The sequence below is a fragment of the Cryptomeria japonica genome, unplaced genomic scaffold (genome assembly GCF_030272615.1).
Source record: "Cryptomeria japonica unplaced genomic scaffold, Sugi_1.0 HiC_scaffold_40, whole genome shotgun sequence".
NCBI lineage: Eukaryota > Viridiplantae > Streptophyta > Pinopsida > Cupressales > Cupressaceae > Cryptomeria > Cryptomeria japonica.
This window is the reverse complement of record NW_026728862.1, coordinates 439244-450600: the sequence shown is the minus strand read 5'-3', so window position 1 is coordinate 450600 and position 11357 is coordinate 439244. Positions and strand designations below refer to the sequence as shown.

Below are 11357 nucleotides of genomic sequence, written 5' to 3'. Positions count from 1 at the left end.
AGCCCGGGTGGGTCGGCATCCCATGGGTGTCGAGTTGGGTGCCTGATGGGTGCTTCTTGTCAAGTTTTAGTCGTCGGGACTCATTTCGAGCCTTAGAGGTCGTTTCTTGTCCGGTTGCCCTGTCTTCGACCTGGGAACCCAATTTTGGTCCTCGGGTCCCATTTTTTTTTGTCTCGCATCCCACTTTTGGCCTGTGGCCTTTTCGGGGTCGATTCTCGTTTTGGGCATCAGAGCATGTTTCTTCTCCTAAAACCCAATATTTGTTTATTAAGTCTCGGAACACATTTTTGTTCTCGTGGACCCATCATGGGTCTTGGAACGCATTTGTGGTCCTTGGGTCCCATTTTGCATCCCGAAACTTGTGTTTTGGTGCTTGATCCCTATTTTGGGTGCCCACCTTGCACCAAGTGCGCACCCGGGGCAAACCGAGCGCCTTGGTGCACCGGGGCAAGATCGAGCGTGCACCCGAGGCGCCCCGAACATGCACCAAGGTGCACTCGGCCCACATGTGAGCGCAGGTCGTTGCGCCCGAGGTGGTGTGTGGGCACCGCGTTGCAGACGGGACACTGCACGCACACGACGCCCCCTCCAGGTGCACGCACGTAGGCCGGGCCGGGTGCACACCCGACGCCCTAGCAAGGTGCGCGCACCCGGGCAGGGCTCACACTTGGCGAACGGGGCGCACTTCGCGAGGGAGGGTGTGCACCTCGACGGGGGTGGGTGGCCGGGGTGGATTCGCACGTGGGTCGCGGTTTGCTAAGTACACACTGCGACAAGCTCATAACGGGTGCGATCATACCAGCATTAGTGCACCGGATCCCATCAGAACTCCGCAGTTAAGCGCGCTTGGGCCGGAGTAGTACTGGGATGGGTGACCTCCCGGGAAGTCCCGGTGTTGCACCCTTTTTTAGTTTTTCGCCGGGCGTCGCAATGCTATTTGAATAAACCTTTTGCCCGTTTGCGTTCTCGTCGGGGCCGGGCCGGGCCGGGGTGCGCTGCCCGCACTACCGCGCGCGCGGGGGCGACACCGAGCGCGCACCCGAGGCACCCCGAGCACACAGGCCACGGTGCAACCCGGGCGTTGTGCGCGCACCCCGGTGCGCCCGAGGTGCTGCGCGCGCACCCAGGTGAAATCGGTGTGCACCTCGGCCAGTGCGCGCTCGGTCGAGTCGCGCACGTTGGCCAAGGTGCACGGTGATGTTTCTTACTCTAAGGTTCCGCACCAGACGCCCGGGACAGGTGAGCGAAGCTGGGCGGGGCCGGGTGCGCGGCCGGGGCAGGTGCACGCAGCTGGAGAGAGCTTTGGAGCACACTTCGGAGCGCACCAATGATGCGCTCCATTCAAAAGTTTCCTGAAAAGGCAAAAAAAGTTGAGATTATAGAATTTCCCACTTGAGAGATTGTAAAAAAAAAAAATTTAAAATGAAGGAAACGCGGGTGCCAAGGTGTGCGCAGCCCAGCCAAGGTGTGCGCACCAAGGCGCCCACCCTGGCGAAGGTGCACGCAAGGTGCGCACCCGAGGCAAACCGGACAATTAACCCAACTTTCGACTTCGCGCGCACCTTGGAGCGCACTTCGGAGCGCTCCTTGGTGCGCACCAATCTTGGGCACCTCGGAGTGCACCATGGCGCCCACCAAGGTGCGCACCCGGGGCAAACCGAGCTCCGACTTCGTGCGCACCTTGGAGCGCACGAAAGGTGCGCACCATGGCGCCCACCAAGGTGCGCAGCCCAGCCAAGGCGTGCGCATCAAGGTGCGCACCCTGGCGAAGGTGCGCACCCGGGGCAAACCGAGCTCCGACTTCGTGCGCACCTTGGAGCGCACAAAAGGTGCGCAACCCAGCCAAGGTGTGCGCACCCCGGTCAAACCGAGCTCCGAATCGTGCGCACCAGAGGTGCACGCCATCGTGCGCACCTTGGAGCACACTTCGGAGCCCTCCTTGGTGCGCGCCGATGTTGCGCACCTCGGAGCGCACCCGGGGAAAACAATGCAATTAACCCGACTTTCGACTTCGTGGGCACCTCGGAGCGCTCTCGGGTTCGCACCTCGGAGCACACCGAGGTGCGCACCTTTGATGCGCTGCCTTCACCAATTTCCAGAAAAGGCAAGAAAACATTGAGAAGGTGTGCGCACCGAGGTGCCCACCCTGGCGAAGGTGCACGCGAGGTGCGCACCCGGGGCAAACCGGGCTCCGACTTCGTGCACGCCGCACCTTGGAGCACACTTCGGAGCGCTCCTTGGTGCGCACCAGGGCGCGCAACCCAGCCGAGGTGCCCACCCCGGCGAAGGTGCACGCGAGGTGCGCACCCGGGGCAAACCGGGCTCCGACTTCGTGCACGCCATGGTGCCCACCGCGGCGAAGGTGCACGCGAGGTGCGCACCCGGGGCAAACCGGGCTCCGACTTCGTGCACGCCGCACCTTGGAGCACACTTCGGAGCGCTCCTTGGTGCGCACCATGGTGCCCACCAGGGCGCGCAACCCCGCCGAAGGTGCACGCGAGGTGCGCACCCGGGGCAAACCGGGCTCCGACTTCGTGCACGCCGCACCTTGGAGCACACTTCGGAGCGCTCCTTGGTGCGCACCATGGTGCCCACCAGGGCGCGCAACCCCGCCGAAGGTGCACGCGAGGTGCGCACCCGGGGCAAACCGGGCTCCGACTTCGTGCACGCCATGGTGCGCACCGCGGCGAAGGTGCGCACCCGGGGCAAACCGGGCTCCGACTTCGTGCACGCCGCACCTTGGAGCACACTTCGGAGCGCTCCTTGGTGCGCACCAGGGCGCGCAACCCAGCCGAGGTGCCCACCCCGGCGAAGGTGCACGCGAGGTGCGTACCCGGGGCAAACCGGGCTCCGACTTCGTGCACGCCGCACCTTGGAGCACACTTCGGAGCGCTCCTTGGTGCGCACCATGGTGCCCACCAGGCCGCGCAACCCAGCCAAGGTGTGCGCACCAAGGTGCACGCGAGGTGCGCACCCGGGGCAAACCGGGGTCCGACTTCGTGCACGCCGCACCTTGGAGCACACATCGGGGCGCTCCCGGGTTCGCACCGGCGTTGCGCACCGTGGTGGGCACCTCGGAGCACACCAAGGTGGGCAGCGAGGTGCGCACCTTTGATGCGATGCCTTCACTAATTTCCATAAAAGGCAAAAAAAAAACGAGATTTTAAAATTTCCGTTTTGAAAGATAGTGAGAAAAAGGGAATGCTGGTGCCATCTTGAGCCCGCCCTGGTGCGCAGCCCAGCCAAGGTGTGCGCACCAAGGTGCCCACCCTGGCGAAGGTGCGCGCCCGGGCAATTAACCCAACTTCCAACTTCGCGCGCGCCAGGGTGGGAGCGCACCCAACAACCGGGCCTGGGAAGAGCCAATGCGAGAAACCCCACCAAACGCTCTGACAAAAAAAGAGGGGGCGCTCCAGTAACCCCGCTTCGGAGCGCACCCTGGGCAAACCCAGCCAAGGTGCCCACCCCGGCCAAGGTGCAGGCGAGGTGCGCACCCGGGGCAAACCGGGCTCCGACAACGTGCACGCCGCACCTTGGAGCACACTTCGTAGCGCTCCCGGGTGCGCACCTCAGAGCACACCAAGGTGGGCAGCGAGGTGCGCACCTTTGATGCGCTGCCTTCACTAATTTCCAGAAAAGGCAAAAAAAAAAGGAGATTTTAAAATTTCCGTTTTGAAAGATAGTGAAAAAAACGGAACGCGCGTGCCATCTTGAGCCCGCCCTGGTGCGCAGCCCAGGTAAGGTGCCCACCCTGGCAAAGGTGCGCACCCGGGCAATTAACCCTACTTCCGACTTCGTGCGCGCCAGGGTGGCAACCGGGCCTCGGAAGAGCCAATGCGAGAAACCCCACCAAACGCTCCGACAAAAAAAGAGGCGGCGCTCCAATAACCCCGCTTCGGAGCGCAGCCGGGGCAAACCCAGCCAAGGTGCCCACCCCGACGAAGGTGCACGCGAGGTGCGCACCCGGGGCAAACCGGGCTCCGACAACGTGCACGCAGCACCTTGGAGCACACTTCGAAGCACTCCCGGGTGCCCACCGGCGTTGCGCACCGTGGTGGGCAGCGAGGTGCGCACCTTTGATGCGCTGCCTTCACTAATTTCCAGAAAAAGGCAAAAAAAAATGAGATTTTAAAATTTCCGTTTTGAAAGATAGTGAAAAAAAAGGAACGCGGGTGCCATCTTGAGCCCGCCCTGGTGCGCAGCCCAGGCAAGGCATGCGCACCAAGGTGCCCACCCGAGGTGCACACCCGGGGCAAACCGGGCTCCGACTTCGTGCAGGCCGCACCTTGGAGCACACTTCGGAGCGCTCCTTGGTGCGCACCATGGTGCCCACCAGGGCGCGCAACCCAGCCAAGGTCTGCACACCAAGGTGCCCACCCCGGCGAAGGTGCACGCGAGGTGCGCACCCGGGGCAAACCGGGCTCCGACTTCGTGCACGCCATGGTGCCCACCGCGGCGAAGGTGCACGCGAGGTGCGCACCCGGGGCAAACCGGGCTCCGACTTCGTGCACGCCGCACCTTGGAGCACACTTCGGAGCGCTCCTTGGTGCGCACCATGGTGCCCACCAGGGCGCGCAACCCAGCCAAGGTGTGCGCACCAAGGTGCACGCGAGGTGCGCACCCGGGGCAAACCGGGGTCCGACTTCGTGCACGCCGCACCTTGGAGCACACATCGGAGCGCTCCCAGGTTCGCACCAGCGTTGCGCACCTTTGATGCGCTGCCTTCACTAATTTCCAGAAAAGGCAAAAAAAAACGATATTTTAAAATTTCCGTTCTGAAAGATAGTGAAAAAAACGGAACGCGGGTGCCATCTTGAGCCCTTCCTGGTGCGCAGCCCAGGCAAGTTGTGCGCACCAAGGTGCCCACCCTGGCGGAGGTGCGCGCCCGGGGCAAACCGGGCTCCGACTTCGTGCACTGCATGGTGCCCACCAAGGCGCGCAACCCAGCCAAGGTGCCCACCGCAGCGAAGGTGCACGCGAGGTGCACACCCGGGGCAAACCGGGCTCCGACTTCGTGCACGCCGCACCTTGGAGCACACTTCAGAGCGCTCCTTGGTGCGCACCAGGGCGCGCAACCCAGCCGAGGTGCCCACCCCGGCGAAGGTGCACGCGAGGTGCGCACCCGGGGCAAACCGGGCTCCGACTTCGTGCACGCCATGGTGCCCACCGCGGCGAAGGTGCGCACCCGGGGCAAACCGGGCTCCGACTTCGTGCACGCCGCACCTTGGAGCACACTTCGGAGCGCTCCTTGGTGCGCACCATGGTGCCCACCAGGCCGCGCAACCCAGCCAAGGTGTGCGCACCAAGGTGCACGCGAGGTGCGCACCCGGGGCAAACCGGGGTCCGACTTCGTGCACGCCGCACCTTGGAGCACACATCGGGGCGCTCCCGGGTTCGCACCGGCGTTGCGCACCGTGGTGGGCACCTCGGAGCACACCAAGGTGGGCAGCGAGGTGCGCACCTTTGATGCGATGCCTTCACTAATTTCCATAAAAGGCAAAAAAAAAATGAGATTTTAAAATTTCCGTTTTGAAAGATAGTGAGAAAAAGGGAATGCTGGTGCCATCTTGAGCCCGCCCTGGTGCGCAGCCCAGCCAAGGTTTGCGCACCAAGGTGCCCACCCTGGCGAAGGTGCGCGCCCGGGCAATTAACCCAACTTCCAACTTCGCGCGCGCCAGGGTGGGAGCGCACCCAACAACCGGGCCTGGGAAGAGCCAATGCGAGAAACCCCACCAAACTCTCTGACAAAAAAAGAGGGGGCGCTCCAGTAACCCCGCTTCGGAGCGCACCCTGGGCAAACCCAGCCAAGGTGCCCACCCCGGCCAAGGTGTAGGCGAGGTGCGCACCCGGGGCAAACCGGGCTCCGACAACGTGCACGCCGCACCTTGGAGCACACTTCGTAGCGCTCCCGGGTGCGCACCTCAGAGCACACCAAGGTGGGCAGCGAGGTGCGCACCTTTGATGCGCTGCCTTCACTAATTTCCAGAAAAGGCAAAAAAAAAAGGAGATTTTAAAATTTCCGTTTTGAAAGATAGTGAAAAAAACGGAACGCGCGTGCCATCTTGAGCCCGCCCTGGTGCGCAGCCCAGGTAAGGTGCCACCCTGGCAAAGGTGCGCACCCGGGCAATTAACCCTACTTCCGACTTCGTGCGCGCCAGGGTGGCAACCGGGCCTCGGAAGAGCCAATGCGAGAAACCCCACCAAACGCTCCGACAAAAAAAGAGGCGGCGCTCCAATAACCCCGCTTCGGAGCGCAGCCGGGGCAAACCAAGCCAAGGTGCCCACCCCGACGAAGGTGCACGCGAGGTGCGCACCCGGGGCAAACCGGGCTCCGACAACGTGCACGCAACACCTTGGAGCACACTTCGAAGCACTCCCGGGTGCCCACCGGCGTTGCGCACCGTGGTGGGCAGCGAGGTGCGCACCTTTGATGCGCTGCCTTCACTAATTTCCAGAAAAAGGCAAAAAAAAATGAGATTTTAAAATTTCCGTTTTGAAAGATAGTGAAAAAAAAGGAACGCGGGTGCCATCTTGAGCCCGCCCTGGTGCGCAGCCCAGGCAAGGCATGCGCACCAAGGTGCCCACCCGAGGTGCACACCCGGGGCAAACCGGGCTCCGACTTCGTGCAGGCCGCACCTTGGAGCACACTTCGGAGCGCTCCTTGGTGCGCACCATGGTGCCCACCAGGGCGCACCCGGGGCAAACCGGGCTCCGACTTTGTGCACGCCGCACCTTGGAGCACACATCGGAGCGCTCCCAGGTTCGCACCAGCGTTGCGCACCTTTGATGCGCTGCCTTCACTAATTTCCAGAAAAGGCAAAAAAAAACGATATTTTAAAATTTCCGTTCTGAAAGATAGTGAAAAAAACGGAACGCGGGTGCCATCTTGAGCCCTTCCTGGTGCGCAGCCCAGGCAAGTTGTGCGCACCAAGGTGCCCACCCTGGCGGAGGTGCGCGCCCGGGGCAAACCGGGCTCCGACTTCGTGCACTGCATGGTGCCCACCAAGGCGCGCAACCCAGCCAAGGTGCCCACCGCAGCGAAGGTGCACGCGAGGTGCGCACCCGAGGTGCACACCCGGGGCAAACCGGGCTCCGACTTCGTGCACGCCGCACCTTGGAGCACACTTCAGAGCGCTCCTTGGTACGCACCAGGGCGCGCAACCCAGCCAAGGTGCTCACCCCGGCGAAGGTGCACGCGAGGTGCGCACCCGGGGCAAACCGGGCTCGGACTTCGTGCACGCCGCACCTTGGAGCACACATCGGAGCGCTCCCAGGTTCGCACCAGCATTGCGCACCTTTGATGCGCTGCCTTCACTAATTTCCAGAAAAGGCAAAAAAAAGAAAAAAATGAGATTTTAAAATTTCCGTTTTGAAAGATAGTGAAAAAAACGGAACGCGGGTGCCATCTTGAGCCCGCCCTGGTGTGCAGCCCAGGCAAGTTGTGCGCACCAAGGCACCCACCCTGGCCAAGGTGGGTCACGGGGTGGGTCCTAGGGTGGGTAACGGGGTGGGTACTAAGGTGCGTGCCAAGGTGGGTCATAGGGTGGGTGCCAAGGTGGGCACCAGGGTGGGTGTGCACCAACCCTAGCCAGGGTAGGTCACGGGGTGGTTGTCGGGGTGGGCGTCAAGGAGCCAAGGTGGGTGGCAAGTAGCCAAGTTGCGTGCCAAGGTGGGTGTCGGGGTGGGTGCCAAGGATCCAAGGTGGGTGCCAAGGAACCAAGGTGGGTGTCTGGGTGGGTGCCGAGGTGGGAGCCAGGGTGGGTCCCAAGGTGAGTGCAAAGGTGGGTGCCAGGGTCAAGGTGAGTGCCAATGTGGGTTCCAAGGTGCCAGGGTCAGGGTGAGTGCCAATGTGGGTTCAAAGGTGCTAAGTTGGGTGCGAGGTTGGGTGCGAGGGTGGGTGGGTGCCAAGGTGTGCTAGGTGGAAGCCCGGGTGGGTCGGCATCCCATGGGTGTCGAGTTGGGTGCCTGATGGGTGCTTCTTGTCAAGTTTTAGTCGTCAGGACTCATTTCGAGCCTTAGAGGTCGTTTCTTGTCCGGTTGCCCTGTCTTCGACCTGGGAACCCAATTTTGGTCCTCGGGTCCCATTTTTTTTTGTCTCGCATCCCACTTTTGGCCTGTGGCCTTTTCGGGGTCGATTCTCGTTTTGGGCATCAGAGCATGTTTCTTCTCCTAAAACCCAATATTTGTTTATTAAGTCTCGGAACACATTTTTGTTCTCGTGGACCCATCATGGGTCTTGGAACGCATTTGTGGTCCTTGGGTCCCATTTTGCATCCCGAAACTTGTGTTTTGGTGCTTGATCCCTATTTTGGGTGCCCACCTTGCACCAAGTGCGCACCCGGGGCAAACCGAGCGCCTTGGTGCACCGGGGCAAGATCGAGCGTGCACCCGAGGCGCCCCGAACATGCACCAAGGTGCACTCGGCCCACATGTGAGCGCAGGTCGTTGCGCCCGAGGTGGTGTGTGGGCACCGCGTTGCAGACGGGACACTGCACGCACACGACGCCCCCTCCAGGTGCACGCACGTAGGCCGGGCCGGGTGCACACCCGACGCCCTAGCAAGGTGCGCGCACCCGGGCAGGGCTCACACTTGGCGAACGGGGCGCACTTCGCGAGGGAGGGTGTGCACCTCGACGGGGGTGGGTGGCCGGGGTGGATTCGCACGTGGGTCGCGGTTTGCTAAGTACACACTGCGACAAGCTCATAACGGGTGCGATCATACCAGCGTTAGTGCACCGGATCCCATCAGAACTCCGCAGTTAAGCGCGCTTGGGCCGGAGTAGTACTGGGATGGGTGACCTCCCGGGAAGTCCCGGTGTTGCACCCTTTTTTAGTTTTTCGCCGGGCATCGCAATGCTATTTGAATAAACCTTTTGCCCGTTTGCGTTCTCGTCGGGGCCGGGCCGGGCCGGGGTGCGCTGCCCGCACTACCGCGCGCGCGGGGGGCGACACCGAGCGCGCACCCGAGGCGCCCCGAGCACACAGGCCACGGTGCAACCCGGGCGTTGTGCGCGCACCCCGGTGCGCCCGAGGTGCTGCGCGCGCACCCAGGTGAAATCGGTGTGCACCTCGGCCAGTGCGCGCTCGGTCGAGTCGCGCACGTTGGCCAAGGTGCACGGTGATGTTTCTTACTCTAAGGTTCCGCACCAGACGCCCGGGACAGGTGAGCGAAGCTGGGCGGGGCCGGGTGCGCGGCCGGGGCAGGTGCACGCAGCTGGAGAGAGCTTTGGAGCACACTTCGGAGCGCACCAATGATGCGCTCCATTCAAAAGTTTCCTGAAAAGGCAAAAAAAGTTGAGATTATAGAATTTCCCACTTGAGAGATTGTAAAAAAAAAAAATTTAAAATGAAGGAAACGCGGGTGCCAAGGTGTGCGCAGCCCAGCCAAGGTGTGCGCACCAAGGCGCCCACCCTGGCGAAGGTGCACGCAAGGTGCGCACCCGAGGCAAACCGGACAATTAACCCAACTTTCGACTTCGCGCGCACCTTGGAGCGCACTTCGGAGCGCTCCTTGGTGCGCACCAATCTTGGGCACCTCGGAGTGCACCATGGCGCCCACCAAGGTGCGCACCCGGGGCAAACCGAGCTCCGACTTCGTGCGCACCTTGGAGCGCACGAAAGGTGCGCACCATGGCGCCCACCAAGGTGCGCAGCCCAGCCAAGGCGTGCGCATCAAGGTGCGCACCCTGGCGAAGGTGCGCACCCGGGGCAAACCGAGCTCCGACTTCGTGCGCACCTTGGAGCGCACAAAAGGTGCGCAACCCAGCCAAGGTGTGCGCACCCCGGTCAAACCGAGCTCCGAATCGTGCGCACCAGAGGTGCACGCCATCGTGCGCACCTTGGAGCACACTTCGGAGCCCTCCTTGGTGCGCGCCGATGTTGCGCACCTCGGAGCGCACCCGGGGAAAACAATGCAATTAACCCGACTTTCGACTTCGTGGGCACCTCGGAGCGCTCTCGGGTTCGCACCTCGGAGCACACCGAGGTGCGCACCTTTGATGCGCTGCCTTCACCAATTTCCAGAAAAGGCAAGAAAACATTGAGAAGGTGTGCGCACCGAGGTGCCCACCCTGGCGAAGGTGCACGCGAGGTGCGCACCCGGGGCAAACCGGGCTCCGACTTCGTGCACGCCGCACCTTGGAGCACACTTCGGAGCGCTCCTTGGTGCGCACCAGGGCGCGCAACCCAGCCGAGGTGCCCACCCCGGCGAAGGTGCACGCGAGGTGCGCACCCGGGGCAAACCGGGCTCCGACTTCGTGCACGCCATGGTGCCCACCGCGGCGAAGGTGCACGCGAGGTGCGCACCCGGGGCAAACCGGGCTCCGACTTCGTGCACGCCGCACCTTGGAGCACACTTCGGAGCGCTCCTTGGTGCGCACCATGGTGCCCACCAGGGCGCGCAACCCCGCCGAAGGTGCACGCGAGGTGCGCACCCGGGGCAAACCGGGCTCCGACTTCGTGCACGCCGCACCTTGGAGCACACTTCGGAGCGCTCCTTGGTGCGCACCATGGTGCCCACCAGGGCGCGCAACCCCGCCGAAGGTGCACGCGAGGTGCGCACCCGGGGCAAACCGGGCTCCGACTTCGTGCACGCCATGGTGCGCACCGCGGCGAAGGTGCGCACCCGGGGCAAACCGGGCTCCGACTTCGTGCACGCCGCACCTTGGAGCACACTTCGGAGCGCTCCTTGGTGCGCACCAGGGCGCGCAACCCAGCCGAGGTGCCCACCCCGGCGAAGGTGCACGCGAGGTGCGTACCCGGGGCAAACCGGGCTCCGACTTCGTGCACGCCGCACCTTGGAGCACACTTCGGAGCGCTCCTTGGTGCGCACCATGGTGCCCACCAGGCCGCGCAACCCAGCCAAGGTGTGCGCACCAAGGTGCACGCGAGGTGCGCACCCGGGGCAAACCGGGGTCCGACTTCGTGCACGCCGCACCTTGGAGCACACATCGGGGCGCTCCCGGGTTCGCACCGGCGTTGCGCACCGTGGTGGGCACCTCGGAGCACACCAAGGTGGGCAGCGAGGTGCGCACCTTTGATGCGATGCCTTCACTAATTTCCATAAAAGGCAAAAAAAAAACGAGATTTTAAAATTTCCGTTTTGAAAGATAGTGAGAAAAAGGGAATGCTGGTGCCATCTTGAGCCCGCCCTGGTGCGCAGCCCAGCCAAGGTGTGCGCACCAAGGTGCCCACCCTGGCGAAGGTGCGCGCCCGGGCAATTAACCCAACTTCCAACTTCGCGCGCGCCAGGGTGGGAGCGCACCCAACAACCGGGCCTGGGAAGAGCCAATGCGAGAAACCCCACCAAACGCTCTGACAAAAAAAGAGGGGGCGCTCCAGTAACCCCGCTTCGGAGC

At 63.1% G+C, this 11357-nt stretch overlaps 2 non-coding genes across 2 annotated transcripts; both read left to right on the top strand.

The window, feature by feature from the left end:
- Nucleotides 1-785: 785 nt before the first annotated feature.
- Nucleotides 786-904, top strand: LOC131862270 (5S ribosomal RNA). Its single transcript, XR_009361286.1, has one exon. It is a non-coding gene; the product is annotated as a 5S ribosomal RNA (ribosomal RNA).
- A 7804-nt stretch (nucleotides 905-8708) lies between these two features.
- Nucleotides 8709-8827, top strand: LOC131862280 (5S ribosomal RNA). Its single transcript, XR_009361296.1, has one exon. It is a non-coding gene; the product is annotated as a 5S ribosomal RNA (ribosomal RNA).
- The last annotated feature ends 2530 nt before the right edge of the window (nucleotides 8828-11357 follow it).